Below are 22,330 nucleotides of genomic sequence, written 5' to 3'. Positions count from 1 at the left end.
CCTGGGCATAGACTAAGAACGACAGGACCACCCGCCCTCCATACCGCATTAGAACACCAGCTCCAAACAGGCAGCGATTTTTTTTCTGTTTTGTTCGCTGCTGACTTCCTTGCACTTAGAACAGGACCGGAACTAGTCAGTGTTAAACGTGTAAAAGCACGTGTCGGGAGTAGGATTTACCTGCGGGCACCCCACCTGTTACTCCAGGGTGGGTGTGAGACCCTGGCCTGCTGAGTCAGAACCCCGGGGACCGCGGGCCATCCTGATTAGATCAGAGGTGGACACATGACCCAGCTGGTCCAATCAGACTCAACTGTTCGGTTTGACTGGTAGAAGGGCTTTTCCTTCTTGCTGTTCAACCCGAAGCTGAAAACTGAACTTGAAGTCTGGAGCTACCAGGGGTCACACAGTAGAAACAAAGAGGAGAGCCAAGCCTGGAAAGAGTGAGTCCCGGTCACACTGGTCCTAGCCGCGCCTCGGTGCCCACCCCATAATATCTTTTTTTTTTTTGCTGAAGGCAGTGTGAGTTGTTTTCTGTCACACACAACTGAAGGGGCCCTGACTGACGCAGTGTGCACTCAGGCCCCAGCTGGAATAGATGAAAGGAACCTGGGCATGGTGCCCGGTGCCCCCCAAGAGGCTCTGTACGTGTGAGTCCCATCCCCTCCCCACCCTCTTGCTGGGACTGAAATCCAGAAACAGAAGGGAGGTGGGCTTTCAGCAACACTCCCATCCATTACATAACGGCAACCACACCACTTCCTAGGAAGCCCTCTGGTAATTCCTGAAGGAGCACCAAGGAGAAGGCTTTTCTGGAAAAAAAAAAAAAAAAAAAAAGCTGTGAACTCAGACCCTCACCTCTGGCAGCTAGACTGGGCCAATCTCCCCACTACAAAGAGGTCTTGGGGGTCATCCGAGCCTACCCCCACCCCAAGCCTCTGCCTGGCTCCCTAAGAACATTTTGCTCATGCTCTGAGAAGGACAACCAGTCTTCAAATCCGTGTCATTGCAGGGACGTTGCAGAGTCACTGCAACCGAAGACTGACATGGCATCCCTAGGGCTGTGTGTCCAGAAGAGCTGCCAAGAGCGGGGAGGGGCAGGGGGAGGGGGGAACCGGCTAGGGCAAGCAGAGCCCAGCCTCCAGGTGAGAGGAAGGCGGGTCTCCCACAGCCCCTGGGAATGGGGAGGGGGCCTTCTACAATCCCCTGCTCCCGCCACGGGCTGGAATGGGGGGCAATCCCAAGACCACCCAAGCCCAGGTGCCAATTCGGCACCCTGAACAAGGCCGAGCTGTAAGGACTTGCCCAAATCCCCCATTTGACCAGTGGAAGAATAGGCGAGGGAAGCGAGGGTGCACCAGTCATGGGGCGCAGGGAACCTGCTGGACAGATGGCCCGCCCCACCCACCCCTGCCCCCCACTGCCTCCCAGAGCCCCTGGAGCCACCCTTCTCCGCCCTATCAGCAAGCAAATCACACACCCACACCCCACTGTGCTTAAACACACACACACACACACACACACACATTTAATTGATTGCTAGTGAATGTTCCTAGCTGGCTTATAAAAAAAGGTAATTAAAGATTGGTGCTACAGCCTGTAATTAAATATGAATAAAGTATCTCTAAATGGAACCTTGATTCAAAGTGTTCGCTGAAAGTACTTTATGCTGATAGAGAATAAGGAAAAATAGACCCTGTCCCGAAAGCAGAATTATACCCCCCATGCAGCTGAAACAAACGCCACCCCCCTCCAATCAGGCCTCATCCCCCAGCCCTTTCAGCAGAAAACCATTAGCAGAAACAAACTGCACCATTTGCAGCAATTAGATTCAAGCAGGGCCCTCAGCTGCCTCCAGTCACTCGCAGGAACCTGTCTCCCTTTCTAAGGCTTCCTTTCCCCTGTGCTCTCATTTCTTCCCCTCTGGGTCTGGCGGCAAAATCAATTAAGTAAAACAACTACATTTTAAAATGACTAGTTATGTGCTTTTTAATTACTGTCGGCCCATGATTCAAATACATCGATGTCCCTGTCTGGAAAAGGAAAAATAATCAGAAAGAAAGTTGCTCTAGCTTTGTATGATGTGTGTGTCTGTGTGTGTGTCCGTGTGTGTGTGTGTGTGTGTGTGTGTGTGTGTGTGTGTGTGTGGAGAGTTTATGGACATCAGAAAGGCCAGAAAAAACATGTCACCCCTAGGGGGTTAGCTGACCAGAGGCTCAGGTTAAGACTTTGTAACACGAATATATGAGATGCTGCTGCTGCTGCTGCTAAGTCGCTTCAGTCGTGTCTGACCCCATGCAACCCCATAGGCGGCAGCCCACCAGGCTTCTCCATCCCTGGGATTCTCCAGGCAAGAACAATGGAGTGGGTTGCCATTTCCTTCTCCAATGCATGAAAGTGAAAAGTGAAAGTGAAGTTGCTCAGTTGTGTCCAACTCTTAGCGACCCCATGGACTGCAGCCTACTGGTAGGCTGGCTCCTCCATCCATGGGATTTTCCAGGCAAGAGTACTGGAGTGGGGTGCCTTTGCCTTCTCTGATATGAAATGATGGATGTTAACTAAATTTATTGCCGTAATCATTTCACAATATATGTAAGTCAAACCATCACACTGTACACCTTAAACTATACAGTGAGGAGTATCAATTACATCTCAATAAAACTGGAAGGAAAAATATGTCAGCAGACTGGCTTCAGCTGAGGTCCAGGAGTCGAGAGACCACATGACATGATACCCCAGTCCAGGGCAGAGTGACTCCCAAGAACATCAGCCAGGAGGAGTCCCTCAAAGCCAGGTTACTGGGCAATGTTTCCAAAATGCCACAAAATAAGGAGGCAGGAAGTCAGGATCTTTGGAGACGCCTCAGTAATGATCCCTGGGGAGAGTTCCACTTGGGTCTCTCAGCCAGCCCCACCAGAGCCTACAGCCTGCCAGTCTCATGAGGACTGGTGCATCACTCACAGGGTGGGGAATGTTCCAGATTATCGAGGATGGTCCAATAGAAAATATCCTCTCCTGTTGCCCCCACACTCATTCACCTCAGACCTCTTCTGGATTCAGAAACGACATCCCCGTATGATAAAGCTAACAAGTCGAACAGACCCTGAACGGGCCAGCTCTAGAAAGAAGCAAATCCAGGCCTTGATGCTGGGGCCAGGCAGTTCCCAGTGAGGAGCCAGGACGACTGCCCAGGGCACCTGAGCGGGTTACCATGGCATCAGCAGCAAACGACACCTGGCTCTCACCGTCTTGAGATGGCCCACCCCACACCTGGCTGGGTGCCAGCAGCCTTTGGCTGCCGCCTGATGGGGAGAAGGACAAGTCCCCGTGCTAATGAAGCGGCAGGAGTGAACGGTACCCACCCCAGCCTGAGGCAGACAGCAGAGCCCTAGCTGGCTAGAACTGCAAAACACTGTCCAAGCCTGCCTTGGATAGGAAATCCATTGCCCCCTCTGGGCAGCATTTCCCAGGAGCCTGCCCCCAGAATCCCTACATCTCACAGTTGCCCCATCAACTGCTGCCCCAGTTGCTGCAATTCCTGCCCCTTGAGTAGGGGCTGGACTTAATGACCATGACTCCTAACAAAGAGCACGCAGAGGAAAGGACAATGTCCAGTTTCCAACTGTCACCGTGATGTCCTCCTTGCTTTCTCTCCTGGAATGCTTGCCTGGGGGAAAGCAAGCTGCCGTGTCACGAGGTCCCTCAAGCAATCTGTGGAGAGGCCCACGTGGTAAGGAACTGAGGCCTCCTGCCGACCGTGGGCCATCTTGAAGGCAGCTCCTCCCTCCCCACTCAGGCCTTCCAATGCCTGCACCCCAGCTGACATCTTGACTAGAACCTCATGAAGAGACTGAACCAAAGCCATCCAGCGAGTCATCCCCAAGTTCCTGACCCGCAGAGACCTTAAAACATCAGAATCCTGTTGTTTTAAGGCACTATGTTTAGGGGTAATTTGTTATGCAGCAGTAGCTGATTAATGGACCCCAAGCACACCCTGCCAGACATCATTAATCAATCACAGCTTCACTCCTTCTGGGCCCAGATGATGCCTCAAAATCTCTCTCAACCCTGAGCTCCAGGCAGCCACTACCAACTGACCAGAGTTAGCATATGAGATGAAACCAATCTGCCATTCCTTAGCCTAAGACAGAGGGTGAGACAGTTGGATGGCATCATTGACTCAATGCATACTAAGTGGAGCAAACTCTGGGAGATGGTGGAAGACAAGGAAGCCTGGTGAGCGGCAGTCCATGGGGTCACAAAGACCTGGACACAACTGAGCAACTGAACAACAAGCCTAAGCCAATCAGTCAACGAATATATACATGACAGAAACCCCGGTAGGAACATGGACCAACAAAACAGGCAGTCCCGAGCCATGAGGAGACCTTGGTCCAGCAGAATATCCTACTGGAAGAAGGCAACAGCCTCTGAAAAACACACCTGCATTCTAGCAGGACCTTCTGGAGAGGGTGCCCCCTTCCCAGTGTGCTTCACCCAACCCCAAGGGACCTTCTGGCAAGGTAAGCAGAGGGGACCTCCAACACCACCATACAGATCCTGGGGGGCCAGGGGAGAGGACAGGGCATCCAAGTGTCTCTCCGTCTCCCCACTCAACAGCTGCCCTGCCTCAAGGTGGGGGCACCCCCATCTCCAGCTGCCCACTCAGAACAATTTATTATAACAAAAATCACATCAACAATAATAGCTCAAGGACACCTAGATCCTTTCATGGAAGTTGTGTTCTCTCTGGGGTTCTAAAAGATCAAAGCGTCGGTTCTGCAGGGCTGTTACTTACTGCTACTGCCAAGCTGGGCCAACAGCAGAGCTTGAGGCCCTTCTCAACAAGGGTCACCCCCAGAAATAACAAAACATCATTCCTGTCGAAATTCTTGCAAGGAGGCTGGCACAACACTCAACTCTTACCAATTTGCTGAAGAGCCTCCAGGTACAGGGTAATCATCTATAGGGCTTTGCCAAGGGCATCACAAGTCAGACTAAGCTTCTTTTTTCCTGCAGGATGGTGACAAGTAGCTGACAGAAAGAGAAGCAAGAAGCCAGGGGCAGCCACACCCTAGGAGAACCATGGTGTGTTCCCTAGGAATGCCCACCTGCCGGCCAGGACAGTCAGATCCAAGAGACAGCAAGGCATAGTGATTTCAATGCAAGCTCAAGGTCAAACTGCCCTGACTCAAATTCTGGCTCCAAGGTGCATCAGTTTGGGCAGTGACATAACCCTTCAGTGCCTCAGCTTTGTCATATGTAAAATGGGAATTCTGGTACCTACCTCATAGTATTGTATGAAACATCATACATAAACAGTCTAGGATAGAGCCGAAGAAGACCCCCCAATAATGGTAGCAAGAGTAGTGGGTACTCCATCTGAGGTCTCCACAAAGAGCACATGGTCTAATGAAAAGGGCATTGGAACAAGGAGGCTGTCAGGTAGGCTCTATGAGCGAGTGAAAGCCACCATCCTCTTTCACCTGAAGACTCCTAACTGGTCTGCCCATTAGTGTCCCTTTCTCTGCCAAGCCCTCTTCCACATACAGCTCAGGTGAGTTTTTCCAAACATGAGCTGATCATGCCATGTCTCCCTGCTTCCAACACATCACCAGCTTCCCAGGGTCAAGATCCTCAGCATGACCCACAGGGGCTGACCTTGCCTACCTCTCCTGCCCCTTCTCCTCCTTCTGGCCCCCTCCAGCTCTCTCTGCCCTGAACAGAAGGCCTCTTTTGATGACCAGCGCACTCCCCACCTGCCCACTGAAGGGCCTTTGCACGTGCCATCCTCTCTGCCTAGAAGGAATGAATAGGAATTCCTCCTCGAGGGAATTCCTACTCACCCTTCAAATCACAGCTCGATGGTCACCTCGTGTACAATCTCAGAGCTCACTGCCCTCCTCAGTAGCCATCACACAGTTGCACTTTGCCTCAGTTTATATTTGCTGCATCTCCCTCTTCCCGTCCAGATGAGAGACTCCTGCTCCTGCTCAGCATTGCCGTCAAGGCACCTGGCACATAACTGGAGAATGAATGGAGGTGAGGTTTTAATGTCCCCATTCTCTTCCTGGCGAGGGGTCTCCGGGCCTTCCAGCTGATCCGGGGCAGCTAAAGTGGCTACGGTTCCCTCAAGGTGGCTGGGCACCTTGAGCGCTGTGGGTGGAGGGACTCTATGGAAATGTTGTGATAATAATGATTAATAAAAAGCAGATAAACACCCAGTGTGGCTGGCCAGCCCCGGGAAGCCATCCATTACATCTGTCATTCATTAGCGGTGGGGGGGAGGGTGCAGTCCAATCAGATCTCCTCAGTTTAAGCAAACCTTCTGTAAATTGTAGGCTGCAGGCACTGACATTTGATAAATTATTCTTCATAATCCGCCGTGGGCTGTCATAAATCTAATCTTTCAATGTTCCCCATCTTAATAACTTGTCCAGCCACGCAGGGTGACAGGTCTATGTCTCTGCCTGTGATAGAGATCTCTGGGGTAACAAGACCAGAGATCCCAGGCAATGCAGTGTGAAGTTGAGGACACCCCCCCAACCCACAGCCAGGGAAGGTATCCCCTAGATGATCAGAGCACAAAGATGATGAGTTGTCTGTGGAGATGAGAAGTGTCTGGGCGGGGGTGGGGAGTGGGGGTGGGGGGTTTAGGGCTGTGCCAAGTGTTCACATCCCATCACAGCACCCAGACACAGGGGTTGCCAGGAACTCAGACCCAAGACCTGGACAGGCTGAGCTCTACGCCCTCCGCCACAAGCCTGCTCATGTGAGGACTCACCACTTCTTCCTGGAACTCAAGCTTGGCCAGAATAAGGGATGTCACAATATCTTTGCTCCACAGGGGCTGAATGTTTAACCATGGGAAATTCCTTGTATTTGCATAGTCTTTGCTGCTCTTATGTAATTCCCTACCCTCTCTTGAGGTTAGGTAGAGGAGATATCACTGCCCCTATTGCACACAGGAGAACATAGCCCCTAAAGGTCACTCATTTGTTTATCCAACAAATGCTCACTGAATGACTGCCATGTGCAGGGCCCCTGGACTAGTCACTGGGGACCCGATGGGGAGAATGAGTCCTAACTGGGTACGGCCACCACCCCCTGGAGTCACTACCGGAACGTCAGGTCCAGTAGGGAGACAGGAATTAATTATGAAATCACAAAGAAATAGGAGCCTGTGCTCAGAGGGTTAAACCTGGGCTGGGAGAACTTCTTAGAGGAGGTGACAAAGAGCTGAGCTCTGAAGGATGAGGAGCCAGTTAATCAGCTGAAGAAAGGAAGCAGGAGCCTTCTAGGTAGAGGGGCAGCCTGTGTAAACCATGAATAAGGGGAGTACGTTGTGGCAACAGGAGACAGCCAGAGACAGGAGGATCTGCAGCCCCTACTCAGACTTGGGGGAAACCACACACAGTCCTGGCTGAGCCTGGCTACCAAAGCAGGGGTTAGGAACACCAGCCACTGCCTGCTATTGCAGCCCACAAGCAAAGAATACTCTCACATTTCAAGTGGGGAAGATCAAAAGAATAATACTTCATGACATGTGCAAGTTACATGAAACTCAATTTCCACACCCATGAATAAAGTTTTATTGGGACCCAGCATGCCCATTCATTCCTTACTGTCTACAGGCGCTGTCATTCTACAATGGAAGAAGAGTCAGTCATTGCCACAGAGAGTATGTGGCCTGAAAAACCTAAGCTGTTTACCATTTGGCCCTGTGGTAGGCAGAAAAATGCCCCTCTCTAAAGACAGATGACTCACCAATTCAATGTTCGTGATCATGGGCAAACTTCTGGAGACGGACAGGGAGGGACAGGAAGGCCTGGTGTGCTGCAGTTCATGGGGTCGCAAGGAGTCGCATACGACTGGGCAACTGAACAACAAAGATGTCCATGTCTCAGTCTCCAAAGATATGATGAAATTAAGGCTCTTGAGATGGGACAGTGTCCTGAATTCCCATGTGGACCCAGTGCAATGGATATAAGGGTCCTTATGTCGATAAAAGGGAAGCAGAAGGGCCAGTATTAGAGCAAAGATGCGAAAAGGAATGAGGAGAAAGCATGACAGAGAGTGAAACTTAGAGACGCTTCGCTGCTGGCTTTGAAGATGAAGGAAGGGGCCACGAGCCAAGAATGTTCAGTTCAGTTCAGTCCAGTCGCTCAGTCGTGTCCAACTCTTTCCGACCCCATGAACCTCAGCACGCCAGGCCTCCCTGTCCATCACCAACTCCTGGAGTCCACCCAAACCCATGTCCATCGAGTCGGTGATGCCATCCAGCCATCTCATCCTCTGTCGTCCCCTTCCCCTCCCACCTTCAATCTTTCCCAGCAACAGGGTCTTTTCAAATGAGTTAGCTCTTCGCATCAGGTGGGCAAAGTATTGGAGTTTCAGCTTTAACATCAGTCCTTCCAATGAACACCCAGGACTGATCTCCTTTAGGATGGACTGGTTGGATCTCCTTGCAGTCCAAGGGACTCTCAAAAGTCTCCTCCAACACCACAGTTCAAAAGCATCGATTCTTCGGCACTCAGCTTTCTTTATAGTCCAACTCTCACATCCATACATGACCAGCTGTATAAGCTGGAGAAGACAAGGAAAGAGAGTCTTCCCTCAAGCCTCCAGAGGGAATGCCAGCACCTGCATTTTAGGGCTTCTGACTTGGTCGGGAAGATGCCCTGGAGGAGGGCATGGCAACCCACTCCAGTATTCTTGCCTGGAGAATCCCATGGACAGAGGAGCTGGCAGGCTATAGTCCATAAGGTTGCAGAGTCGGACACGACTGAAGTGACTTAGCATGATGCACAGGACAGTAATATAATAAATGTATATTGCTTTAAGCTACTAAATCCAAGGTAATTTGTTATAGCAGCAATAGGGATCTAAAACAGGCCCTGAAACAGAGCTAGTGTAACACTCTCAGTATATGCCAGTTTTTATTCTTTTTCCTGCACTTCCCAGGATAGAGGTGGGGCTAGAACACTGGAGACTGTGACAAAGAGCTGCACCAGTAGTGTGGGGAATCCAGGTCAAGTGCAAACCCTGAGATGTGAACCAGGAAGGGCACGTCACGACTTCCGGTTCTGCTGCACCAGGGCACACACCTAGAACCAGTCCTGTCCTCACCCACTTTCCAGGGCAGGGCGCTCTCTGCTCCCCCAGCTGCCTCCAACGTTCCCTCCCAGCCCCCAGGTCAAACCCTAATACCTGAATCAGCCTCTCCCCTTCCTCTCAAAGAGCCTCAGACCTCACACAGAAGCACCTGTCATCAGCTCACACACCAGAGACAGGAAGAGCAGCGCGGGCCCTGAGAGACCCCTCATCATCATCATGCTGATGACACAGGAGCTGTCCCCGTTGTTGAAGTAACAGCCCCTCCTTCTATAAAACCCGTTTTACACACACATACACACACACACACACACACACACTCCTACAGCTCTCATCAGATCGGGGCGCTGACGACTTTTTTAAATATCTGGACACCAGGAACCCAGTGCTGGATCCAAGCCTCTCCAGGCTGAACCCCAAATTGCTGAGTCTCCCATGGACTCTCCAGCCTTCTCTGACCATCAGCTTTAAGGAGAGAGGGGACCACTGTGCAAACCCAGCCCTGTACAAAGACCATTCCCCAAGCTGCTTGCAGGCTGAATTGCTAACTCACTTCCCCCACCATCCCATTCAGCACTGTGATCAGAACCCTGGGCGTCCCTCTCCCTGACGCCTCCCTGTTTGATTCATCCTGAGTCCTGTGGATTCAGCCTCCAAAGCACATCTGTTCACTCTTCATCTGAGCCACCATCACCTCTTGCCTAGATGACCTCGAGAGCCTGGTAACTGGTCATCCGGTTCCATCCCGATCCCCTCTGAGCCTGCAGGCTGGGCTGTGCTGTTCTCTGCTGGGAGCCAGCGCCCCTGCCAGCCTCCGATCTCCTGAACACGCCCAGTGCCTCTCCAGCCTCACCTTTTGGAATGTCTCTCTGTCCAGCCACTACACCCCTTTTCTGCCCCCCAGACAGATCCACGCTCTGCCCCAGCCTGCTGCCTCTGCGTTCTCTCTGTCCCGCCTCTCCTTCCTCTAAGGTCCCTCTGGCTTTGGCTTCATTCTCACTTCCTCAGAAAGGCCACCCAGGCCCCCACACGAAGAGCACTACTTTTCTCTTGCGGCCTTTATCACAAGTGCCAATGGCTTTTCATTTTCCCGAATGCTTGCTTAGCATCTGCGGTCCCCACAACTGGATCGCGAGCGCCCGTAAGGGCAGTGTGCTCGCGCACATGACCCCCGGTGCCCACACGACCGAGCTCGGTAAACATCTGCTGAGCCGATAAATGAACAAGCCAAAGATGGGTGAGGTCCTGGGAGGCAGGAAGGCTGCAGAGGGTCCACACGGGAGCCCCAGCCCGTGGGCCAGCCACGCCACCCAGCCGCAGCCTCAGAGGCCCCGGCCCCCGGGTGCAGCTCGGGTTCAGAGGTCTCCCCGGGGTCCTCAGCCCTGCCTCTGCCCGTCTGCTCAGGCTGTTCCACCCACCCTCCGGGCCTGTCCGCAGGCGCTCCTTTTACAGCACTGACGTCCTGCCCGCTTCTGTCCCCCTTCAGACGCTGCCCTAATTCAGCCCTCCCTGCATCCCTATTTGCGGCTTCCAAGAACACCGGAAAACTTGCCCAAACTTCAGAGAACTTCCTCTCGTCCTGTCTCAACCTCTTATTAAGTTACGTCTACAGCTCTCTCTGTATCCAAAACACAGGCTCCCCTGAGATGTCAGTTGCGTGATGTCAATAACTGGAGGAGAGCGGCCCACACAGCACCCTCCTCTGACTCCACCCCGCCCGTTCCGCTGTGGAAAGTGTTACGCCCTCCAAGTCCGGGGTTCTCATCCCACCCCCTGCCACCAACCGGCAGTGTGACCTGAGGAAGCTGCTTCACCTTCTCTGGATCTCAACGCCTCCTCGCTTATAAAAGGGGGTGTCAGGGCATGTGATCCTTGATATCATTCCCAATTCTGTGATCCCGGAACACTTACCTTCCAGCCAACACGCCCCTAACTGTGCCCCCCAGCCGCCTCCTACACACACACATACCTGCACATGTACTCACTACATCTGCTTCTCCACCGGGAGTCGGCTTACCCTCTCTGGTCACACACACACACACACACATACACACACACACATTCAGAGTCACTCCCAAGTGGCACAGGCAAGGCCCCTAAGGGGTCCTCCCTGAAGCAGAGCCCCCTGTGGGCAGATATCACCAAGGGTGCCTTGTCTGGGACACAGGCTTGTTCCTAAAGCTCCATGAATAAAGAAGCAGGCACAGCTGGCGTATTCATAATCAGCATAAAAAATTGATTAGCCCTTTCCAGATTAAACATTATTGTTTCAACGAGGAACATAAATCAGGTGGACGTGGAGGGCTTGCCCCCCTCTACTGCCAAGGAGCGGTGTCGGGTAGACAGCAAGCAGGGCCAGTGAAAGGAGACGAGGGCCCCCCACCTGCACGCACAGAAGGGTAGCTCCTTGTCCACAGGGGAGCTGGAGAGGAGAGCCCAACAGTGCCTGAACCCCATCCCCAGGCTCCTCAGAGCACCCGCTGAGCCGTCACCTGATGGGGCTAGCCCGGGGCTGAAGGCAAAGGCGAGGACTGGAGTGATGTCACAGGAGGGACCTTGGCCCCCAGGGGCCAGACTGCATCTCAGAGGCCCAACAGCATGGCCTTTTATTTTTTTTTAATTTATTTATTTGGAGGCTAATTACTTTACAATATTGTAGTGGTTTTTGCCATACATTGGCATGAATCAGCCATGGGTGTACATGTGTCCCCCATCCTGAACCCCACTCCCACCTCCCTGCCCATCCCATCCCTCAAGGTCATCCCAGTGCCCTGAGTGCCCTGTCTCATGCATCGAACCTGGACTGGCGATCTATTTCATATATGATAATATACATGTTTCAATGCTGTTCTCTCAAATCATCCCACCCTCACCTTCTCCCACAAAGTCCAACCAAGGAAACCAGAATTGAAAGAGACACGTGTACCCCAATGTTCATTGCAGCACTGTTTACAATAGCTAGAACATGGAAGCAACCTAGATGTCCGTCAGCAGCCAAATGGATAAGAAAGCTGTGGTACATATACACAATGGAGTATTACTCAGCTATTAAAAAGAATGCATTTGAATCAGTTCTAATGAGGTGGATGAAACTGGAGCCTATTCTACGGAGTGAAGTAAGTCAGAAAGAAAAATACCAATACCATATATTAACGCATATATATGGAATTTAGAAAGATAGTAACAATGACCCTATATGCAAGACAGCAAAAGAGACACAGATGTAAAGAAAGCAGGGCCTTGAACCAGCCCCTCTCCTCCTTGAAGCAGGCTGTGTAACTGAAGCGTGTGGGTCTCTGGAGTCAGACACTGCTAAGGTTCAGTCACCAGTCGAGCCACTGTCCTGCTGTATGACCCTCAGTTAAGTTACGGAGCATCTCTGAACCTCAGTGTCCACACCTGGGAAACACGGAAAGGGATACCTGCCCCGCTGAGCTGCTGTGAGGATTAAATGAGACCTTGGGCGTCTGGAAACCTCCAACACGTGCCGAGGAAGGAGAAAACAAGCCCTTCATCAATACTCAGTTCCTTGACCTGCCAGGGTTCCCCATCTGCCTGCCCCAGCTCCCACTCAGCAGTGCTAGGAGAGGCCACCAAACGCCAGAACAGGAAACCTTGTGAAAAGCAGAGGGCTCCTTACAGAGAGCAAGGGAACTCAGGGGTTAGGAGCCTGGATTCTGCAGTCAGGCCAGCTTTTGCTCCTGACTCTGCCTGATACTCTCTGTGTGACCCCAGGCATGTGGCTCAGCCTCTCTGGTCTTGGTTTGCTCCTCTGTGAAATGGGAATAACCACACTTCCCCCTCCCAGGGCAGCTGTGAGGGTTGTAAGAGGTGATGTCTGCAAACTGTGCAAGGGTCCCACACATTCCCTCTGGTCTTTCCTCTGGTTCTGGCCTGACTGCCATTCTCCATATTTGCATCTGTGCCTGAGGACTCTGCCTCCAAAGCCACGGGAATTAACAGCCCTCAGGAGTAGCCCTCACTCAGGAAGTTAGCTGGTGCATAAACACGCTACCTTCTCCCTGGCTGTTGGGTGGGATAATTCTAAGGAGACTGTTTGGCACCATTTCCCAGCCTCCCCACAGAGTTAACCTTCATCCACCCACCGTGGCAGCTGGTTTAGGAGCACATAGCCACCGCTGCCTTCCCTGCCCTGGACCACACTCCCCTTCCCTACTGGAAGCACCTGCTGTTTGTTCCTGTTGCTTAGTCGCTCAGTTGTGTCCAACCCTTCTGCGACCCCATGGACTATAGCCCACCAGGCTCGCCTTTCCATGGAATTCTCCAGGCAGGAATACTGGAGTGAGGTTGCCATTTCCTTCTCTAGGGGATCTTCCTGACCCAGGGATTGAACCTGCATCTCCTTCTTAACAGGTGGATTCTTTACCACTAAACCACCTGGGAAGCCCAAGCATCTAAGCTTCCACAAAACCACTTGCCCTGGAACCCTTTCCTTGGAGTCATCTTCTGGGAGCCCCCAACCAGGATGAGCAGCTCTCGTTCCATTAGCACTGGGCCAAAGTTGGCAATTACATTCTCTGTAGGATGGGGCAGAACCTGGGACTCCTCCAAACCATCGCTTCTACGCTGGCTATCACCAGTAAAGACAGTTGTTGGGCTCACATGGAGACAGAAACTACTGCAATCACATCCACCTCGCCCATGCCACCAATCCCAGCCCTGAGAGACGCAAGTAGGGACCCACTTTCCACAGGAAGGGGACAAAAGGCCACAGTTGCATTCAAGGAGAAGATGAGGGCCCTGCAGTCCCTCAAGCAGCCCCAGAGGACATGAGGTGTCAGCTGTCCAGGCAGCTCCTTCAAGGGCAGAGACTATGGCACTCATCCTCTGGCCTGTAGCCATCTGACTCACTGTTCAGCTGAGGGCACTTGTTTGGAGCTACAGGAGGATGGGATGGTGAGGGAAGAATGTGGCGCTGCCTCAGCCCCAGGAGACAACTAAAACAGGCTGGTGGCTCAGCAGTAAAGAATCCGCCTACCAATGCAGGAGACACAGGTTCGATCCCTGGGTCAGGAAGATCCCCTGGAGAAGGGAATGGCAACCCACTCCAGTATTCTTGCCTGGAGGATTCCATGGACAGAGGAGCCTGGCGGGCTATAGTCCATGGGTTTGCAAGGAGTCAGACACGACTGAGCGATTAAACATCAAGGAGAGTTCACCTCTGTTAGGCATGAATGACGGACAGAGTCCCCGCCCCCTCCTAAGGTTCCTGCCTTGGGCCACTCCATCCATCTTGCACTGTTGACTGACTCTGCCTGAAATGTTTTTTTCATTAGTCATGGGAGCTTGCATAACATATGTGCATACACATGCCTGCATGCACACACGTGCGCGCTCACACACACACACACACACACACACTTAGCTAATTTGATGTAACATTACTACTAAGGGCTGGAACCTGGGGCCACTCCCTGAAGCTTACATACCCAAGCCCACTCTAACACCTATTCTAATGCCCTCCAGGAACCAGCTCCTCTTCAGGGCTAGCAGCTAGAAGGCAGGAGGGGCAGGGCCTTAGGCAACAGAGTTCCAAACCTTCCTCTGCTTCTTTTAGCTTTGTGACTCTGGCTGTTGCTTAACCTTCTAGGGCCTCTGCTGCCTCATATGCAAAACTGGAATGGTAAAACCTACCAACCTTGCAGAATGACTGTAAGGGTTAGAAACAAAACCTACAAAACATCCATCCAAGGTGTACTACATCACAAGTACCAAATCCCAGAAACTACCATTATCATCCGCTGACACGAACATCTCTGGTTCTGTTGGCCTTCCCCTCTTCTTCATGCCTTTCTGTGCCTTGCCCCTTCCACCCGACCCCAGCTGTAACCTTGGGGTTTGAATGGGGGCGGGAGGGGTGACATCTCACAGACCCACCTCCTGTGACCACAGTGACTGGTCTGTACGGAACGGATGCCATGTTTGCTTCCTAGGGCTACCACACCAAATCACTACTGACTGGGTGTCTTAGAACAATACGAATGTATTGTTGCACAGTTCTGGGGACTAGAAGCCTGGAATCAAGGTGATGGCAGGCCTGCATTCCCTCTGCAGGTTCTAAGGGAGAATGCTTTCTTGCATCTTCTTGGCTTCTGCTGGCATCCCGCAATCTTCCGAGTCTCTCAGTTCATCATCATTACATCACTCAGATCTCTGCTCCCACTGTCTCATGGCCTTCTTAAAAGGACAAACCAGTCACTGCAGCCCACCCTAAGCCAGTATAAACTCATCTCAGGTTGCCTGCTTACATCTGCAAAACCTCATCTCACAGTCTGAGGTTCCAGATAGACCTGAGTTGGGGGGGGGTCTATGGGGAACACTTAATTTTGTAAAGTGAAACTAGAAGAGGACAGAGAGTCTCTCCTGGGGCCACAGCTGGGAAGAGGTGAGGCCAAGAGAGGCTGGTGGCCAGTGGTCATGGAGGGAACCACGAGTGAAGCTGACCTTCACTCACAAAGGTCATGAAGGTCACTCAGGAAGAAGTTGAGAGACAGAGAGGAGAGTCCGGGAAGAGCTCCCGGAAGGCACAGTTCCACTCCAACCCTTGCTAAGATGTGGTTCCACGAGCCAAGACATCTGCCTTTTTGCCTCCGCTAGTTCAAGTTGGGATTCTGATCCTCACAGCCAACACACCACCCATAATGAGTTGATTTGTGTCCAAATATCCATGTGTTAGCCTCCAGCGCTTAGGACACGAACTTGCTTGCAAACAGGGTCCTTGCAGATGTAATTAGTCGAGATGAGATCATGGTAGCATAGGCTGGCCCCCTGATCCAACAGGACTGCATTTATGAAAACTCAAAATTCAGACACAGAGATACACACACACACACACACAGAGGGAGAACGCCAGGTGAGGGTGAAGGCAGAAATCGGAGTGATGCTTCTATAAGCCAAGGAAATCCACAGACTGCCTGCAAACCTCCAGAAGCAAGGGGAGAGGCACGCAACAGGGCCTCCCCGATGTCCACAGGTGAGCCATCCCTGCTGACACCAGGATCTTGGACTTCCAGCCACCAGAACTATATGACAACAGATTTCTGTTGCATAAGCCACCTGACCTCTGGTACTTCATTACAACAGCTTTTGCAAACTAACAGACCCTCAGCCAAGTTCCCTGTCATTCCAGCCCTCCTGGCCTGCTCTCAGTGGGAAACAAGCTGAGGTCAGCCCTGGCCACCACATCGCCCAGCTCCTCGTGCTCTCATATCTCCCTCCTTAAATCTTCCTCATCCTGTGAGGGCCAGTTCACGGCCCACCTCATCCAAGAACCCCTTCTGAACTTGCCCCACAAAGTGAAAAGTGAAAGTGAAAGTCGCTCTATCGTGTCCGACTCTTTGCGACCCCATGGACTGTACAGTCCATGGAATTCTGCAGGCCAGAATACTGGAGTGAGTAGCCTTTCTCTTCTCCAGGGGATCTTTCCAACCCAGGGATCAAACCCAGGTCCTCCTGCATTATAGGAAGATTCTTTACCAGCTGAGCCACAAGGGAAGCCCAAGAATATTGGAGTATGTAGCCTATCCCTTCTCCAGCAAATCTTCCCAACCCAGGTCTCACACATTGCAGGGGGATTCTTAACCAGCTGAGCCACAAGGGAAGCCTAAGAATATTGGAGTGTGTAGCCTATCCCTTCTCCAGCAGATCTTCCTGACCCCAGGAATCAAACCAGGGTCTGCTGCATTGCAGGTGGATTCTTTGCCACCCGAGCCCTGCATTTCTCCTGCATCAGCCCCACAGCTGAGCACTTAATTCTTCTCTAATTATGCCCCCTGTGGAGTGTTCTGTCTGCCTGGTTTTGGGGGTGTGCGAAGGAGGGACGTGGCTTTGACGCTTTCTGTATCCTCCACAGCCCTGACACAGAGGTAAGAGCTATCAGTCACTCAACAAACCTGTATTTTCTGGGCGAGCAAAGTATCAGTCTGTGAATGTGGCCACCATGAGCTGAGGCTCTCTCTTCACAGAACAGCCTGGGCACAGCAGCTCAGCAGAGGATGTGGGCATCCCTGCATGCCAGATGCCAGGGATGGGCACCACCCCAAGCCTGGCCTGTGGGCTGAGGGCAAACTGGTGAGCAAACAGGTAGAATCACCTCAAACCACAGATGGGGCTGACAGAAGGATACAAAGAACAGAATCCCATCCCCTTGGGGGGTGAACTTAGGGACATCCAGCCTCCTCGAAGTCCACAAGGGACTCCATGGTCCCAAGCAGGGTGGAAGCTACCTGAGGCCCTCTGGGTTTCGCTGAGAACAAGAATGGCCTCGTTTCCCATGCCAGCTTCCTCCTTCCGGGCACAAAGCTTCCAGCCCCGAACAGAAGAGTCCGGGAGGACGAGCCCTGGGTCAGGGGTTGGGAGACCCAGGTTCCACTCCTGCCTTTATCACCAAGCAACTGTGCCACTCTGGGCAAGTGACTTCCCCTCTCTGAGCCTCAGTTTCCTCACCTGCAAAAAAAAAAAAACAAAACCAGGCTTGGACAAGATGATTTCAAAATCCGTATAACCCATGAGTTAGTGACACTCTGGGATAACTGCTGTCTAAAGCAGCTGCCTCCAGTCAGTGAGGGCTCAATGAGAAGATACAGTGTTTGTCAAACCCCGGGAAGATCCGGGCACCCAGGTGAGGGGCTGGATATAAAGTGAGGATCCTGTCTTACTGCTTCGTTTCTTCCTCACAACCCCACACATGACAACCACAGCTAACAGCTGCTGGGACTCACGATAAGCTGGGCACTGCATTTTAGATGGTCTAGCCTCTCAATCCTCATCACAGCCCTGTTAATGCAAAGGTTCTATTACCATTCCTGTTTACAGATGAGGAAACTAAAGCTCAGGGGAAAAAAAAAAAAAAAACCAGTGAGGGACTTCCCTGGTGGGCCCCGGGCTAAGACTCTGAGCTCCCAATGCAGGGGGCCCAGGTTCCATCCCTGATCAGGGAACTAGATCCCGCACGCCACAACTAAGACTAGTGCAGACAAATAAATGAATGAAATAAATAGAGGTTTTTTTTTAAAGAAAGAACTAACGCTATAGTGAGAATATGATAGATTCAGGGTCTGGGCAAAGCCTGCTGAATCCAGAGCCTGTTTTATTAACCTTTATGCCATGCTGCCTCAGAAATGATCCTTTTGCTCCTTCCAAACCCTGGCCTCCCATCAGCCCGTCATTTAAATAGCCCCAGACACACCCTCATACAGCACTCTACAGGCTTGTACAGGAATGTCCCAGGGAACAGTGGGACCAAGACCGAGGCGGGGCAGAGCTGGCCTCCCTGAGAACCCCAGGCCCCGCAACCCCGAGCCATGATGCCCTGCCTCCGATGGAGTGTCTCAGCGCATGTTATAACCCATTATTAAGCACCTTCTGTGTGTTGGGCATGGACAGCATCCTGAGGAAACCCCAAGACGAGGGGGAAGGGACCTGCCATCCCAGGAACATAAACTGCCCTCTGAGACAACCAGACCACCAGGCTGAAAGAGAAGGCTGGCCTGTTCAAGGGGACAGGGGCATCTGAAATAGCTCAGAAGTCAACCCAGCCACTTTACAACACCTACTATGTGCAGAGCACACACTAGGCCCCACTGGGGATAAGATGGGGAGGCAACCAATCTTAACACAACAGACAACTGCCTAACAGCGGCAATGGAGTAGGGAAACACAAAAGAGCCATTAATCCTGACTGGGGGGGTACCTGGGGAGGCCCAGGGGGACCACTTCACCAGACACTGTACCTCAGTTTCCCAGCTGTAAAGTGAGGAATACCAGTACCCATCTCAGAGGATTCTAGTGAGAAGTGAGTTGATCCATGTGAAAGCTCTAAAGCAATGCCTGACACCTGACAGGCATTCACAGTGTGTGTGTGTGTGTCTGTGTCCATCTGTGTGTGTCACAGGCATCCACAGTGTGTGTCTGTGTTTGTATGTGTGTGTGTGTGTGTCCATCTGTGTGTGTGTCTGTGTATGTGTCCATCTGTATGTGTGTCTATGTGTTTGTGTCTATGTGTGTGTGTGTGTGTGTCAGTATGTGTGTGTGTCTGTGCATGTGCCCATCTGCGTGTGTGTCTGTGTGTGTCTGTGCCTGTGTGTGTCCATCTGTGTGTGTATCTGTGCATGTGTCCATCTGTGTGTGTGTCCATCTGCGCGTGTATCTGTGCATATGTCCATCTGTGTGTGTGTCCATCTGTGTGTGTATCTGCACGTGTGTCTGTGTGTGTGTCCATCTGTGTGTGTGTCTATGTGTGTGTGTCTGTGTCTGTGTGCCCATCTGTGTGTCTGTGTGTATCCGTGTATGTCTGTGTGTATCTGTGTGTCTGTGTGTGTCCATCTGTGTCTGTGTGTGTGTGTCTGTCTACGTGTCTCTGTATGTGTGTGTGTCTGTGTGTGTCCATCTATGCGTGTGTCTATGTGTGTGTCTGTGTGTGTCTGAGTGTCTGTGTGTGTGTGTCTGTGTGTGTCCATCTGCGTCTATGTGTGTGTGTCTGTCTACGTGTCTCTGTGTGTGTCTGAGTGTCTGTGTGTGTGTGTGTGTCCATCTGTGTCTATGTGTGTGTCTGTCTACGTGTCTCTCTGTGTGTGTCCATCTGTGCATGTGTCTATGTGTATGTCTCCGTGTCTGTGTGTGTGTGTGTCCATCTGTGTGTGTCTGTGTGTGTCCATCTGTGTCTATGTGTGTGCGTCTGCCTACGTGTCTCTCTGTGTGTGTCCATCTGCGTCTATGTGTGTGTGTCTGTCTACGTGTCTCTGTGTGTGTCTGAGTGTCTGTGTGTGTGTGTGTCCATCTGTGTGTGTCTGTGTGTGTCCATCTGTGTCTATGTGTGTGCGTCTGCCTACGTGTCTCTCTGTGTGTGTCCATCTGTGCATGTGTCTATGTGTATGTGTCTCCGTGTGTGTGTGTGTGTGTGTGTGTGTGTGTGTGTGTGTGGTGTTGCTGTTGTCGCAGTAGCAGCGGCAGTGGTGGTGAGAGTGGGAGCTTAGAGGAGGAGAAAGCCTGAGGAACAAGGAGGGACGAGACGGGGGCCTGAGGAGCAGAGGCCGGCTGGCGGGAGACATCCGAGCGGTCAGGGCGCTTGTGTGAGGCTGCGGAGGACGTGGGCGCGAGGGGGCGCCCCGCTGCCCGGGGCCTCGGTGCACAGGCTGGAGGGGGCCGCGGCCGGCTGTGCGGGTCCACCAGGCGGACCGGCGCCCCCGCCCAGGGGAGGGGCGCGGGCCCGGGGCGGGGAGAGCAGGCGGCGCCTCGGTCCCCGGGACTAAGGGCGCGCCGTCCGTCCGCTGACAGGGACACTGCCCGCCATCCATCTCCCGCTCGTTAAATTACCATTTTATGGCCCAAATCTCTCTCCCATAATTGATAAAAATCTCCTTTGGATGTTCGGCATTATTGGGGGGAAAAATGTTTTTCTATTTTTCATTATGTTTTTTTAATATAAATGCGTTTTTTATTGAGAGCTGCTGGGAAGGCTGGAGGAGCCCAAGTCGGCAGAGAGGGTCGTCTCCCCCCTCGGCACACCGGGTCCTGCCCGCACTCCAGCGCCTTCTGCGCCCCTCGCAGAACATTCCGGCGGTAGCCTGGGGGAGGCGGGGCGCTGTCTGGGGAGACGAAGGAACCAGACACCAGAACAAACTCCAAGGCTCTGCTGAAGACCAAAAGAAGCAGGTCTACAGACAGCTGAAGCTCTCGACTGGTCCCCAGCTCCAGCAGCCCTGGGAGTGGTATAAAGGCCGAGCCCACCTTGGCCCACCCCCTGCTGGGGTGGTATGAGAACCAGGCAGGAGCCCCCCCACCCCCATCCCGAGGGCGGGGACCCCCAGGGGCTGACACAGAGGAGAGCTCCATCAAAACATGAGGGAAGTCAGAGACGCAAAGGGAGGAGTTGCGTCGGCCCTGGAAAGTAGACAGCGGGGAACACTGGACCACAGAGGCGGCTGTCATCGAGGAGGAAAGCTTTCACAGGCCCCGGGGTAGGTGCAGTTCCCCTGCAGCCTGTCCTCTACACTCTTCTCCAGCCCCAGTTCAACCCAGGGCATATTCGTCACTCATCCCATACCCAACTCCTCCAGGACAAGGGAAGTTGAGTCCAGCTGCCATCCTTCAGGTGAGGCAGGCCCGCGGGGCCCTAGTGAGAGAGTCAATTCCTAGGCAGGTTGATGAGAAGTCCGGGGTCCCGGAGGAGGAGAGAGGGGTCTGGGGGTCTCAAGGAGGAGGAAAGGACAAACTTTTTTTTTTCCTCTACATTCCTTAGTCTGAGTCACATAAAACAGTTTTTCTTCTTTAAGCCTGGAACTGATGATTACACAACTGTTTAAACTCTGTACTAGGGATTATATAACAATAATATATCCTGCTTGAGGACAGTTTCTCCTTCCTGAAAACCTTCTGACTAATCCTGATATCTTCAGTCAGTTTAGTTTAGTCGCTCAGTCGTGTCTGACTCTTTGTGACCACATGGACTGCAGCACACCAGACCTCCCTGTCCATCACTAACTCCCGTTGTTTACTCAAAACCATGTCCATTGAGTCAGTGATGCCATCCAACCATCTCATCGTCTGTCATCCCCTTCTCCTCCTGCCCTCAATCTTTCCCAGCATCAGGGTCTTTTCAAATGAGTCAGCTCTGCACATCATGTGGCCAAAGTATTGGAGTTTCAGCTTCAACGTCAGTCCTTCCAAAGAACACTCAGGACTGATCTTCTTTAGGATGGACTGGTTGGATCACCTTGCAGTCCAAGAGACTCTCAAGAGTCTTCTCCAACACCACAGTTCAAAGGCATCAATTCTTCGGCGCTCAGCCTGATATCTTAGAATGTATATTATGGGAGTGGGTCTGGTAGGATCTTTCTATTGTTAAGTTCTAACCCTGTTATCCTAAAATGTAAGTGTGGGAGTGGGTCTGGTAAAATTCTTTTGATTTATTGTAATAACCAATTAAAAAAGGATATAGCTCCCTTGCTCACACTAGCAAGGGGGGCACGCTCCACCCCCCTTCCAGTGTCTGTGTCAGAAGCTTTCTCTGCCCCTTTTTCACATTAATAAAACTCTGCTACACAAAAGCTCTGGAGTGATCAAGCCTGGTCCCTGGTCCTGAAGCTAAATCTTCTTCTGATATCGCGAATCCGACATTGTTCACCGTCAGCTATCACTAGACACAACACAGCTACCAGCTCCCTGACCCCGGGCACCCATGGCTCTATCCCATCTG

General features: G+C 52.2%; 1 protein-coding gene across 3 annotated transcripts in view; it reads right to left on the bottom strand.

Moving 5' to 3' along the window:
- ADCK1 (aarF domain containing kinase 1) overlaps positions 1 to 22,330 on the bottom strand; it is a 129,740-nt gene that overhangs the window by 45,219 nt on the left and 62,191 nt on the right. The gene's annotated exons all lie outside the window — the stretch shown is intronic.

This window comes from Bubalus kerabau, chromosome 10 (genome assembly GCF_029407905.1).
Source record: "Bubalus kerabau isolate K-KA32 ecotype Philippines breed swamp buffalo chromosome 10, PCC_UOA_SB_1v2, whole genome shotgun sequence".
In the NCBI taxonomy this organism is placed as follows: Eukaryota; Metazoa; Chordata; class Mammalia; order Artiodactyla; family Bovidae; genus Bubalus; species Bubalus kerabau.
Note: the sequence above shows the minus strand (reverse complement) of the source record. Positions and strands in the feature narration are given on the sequence as shown.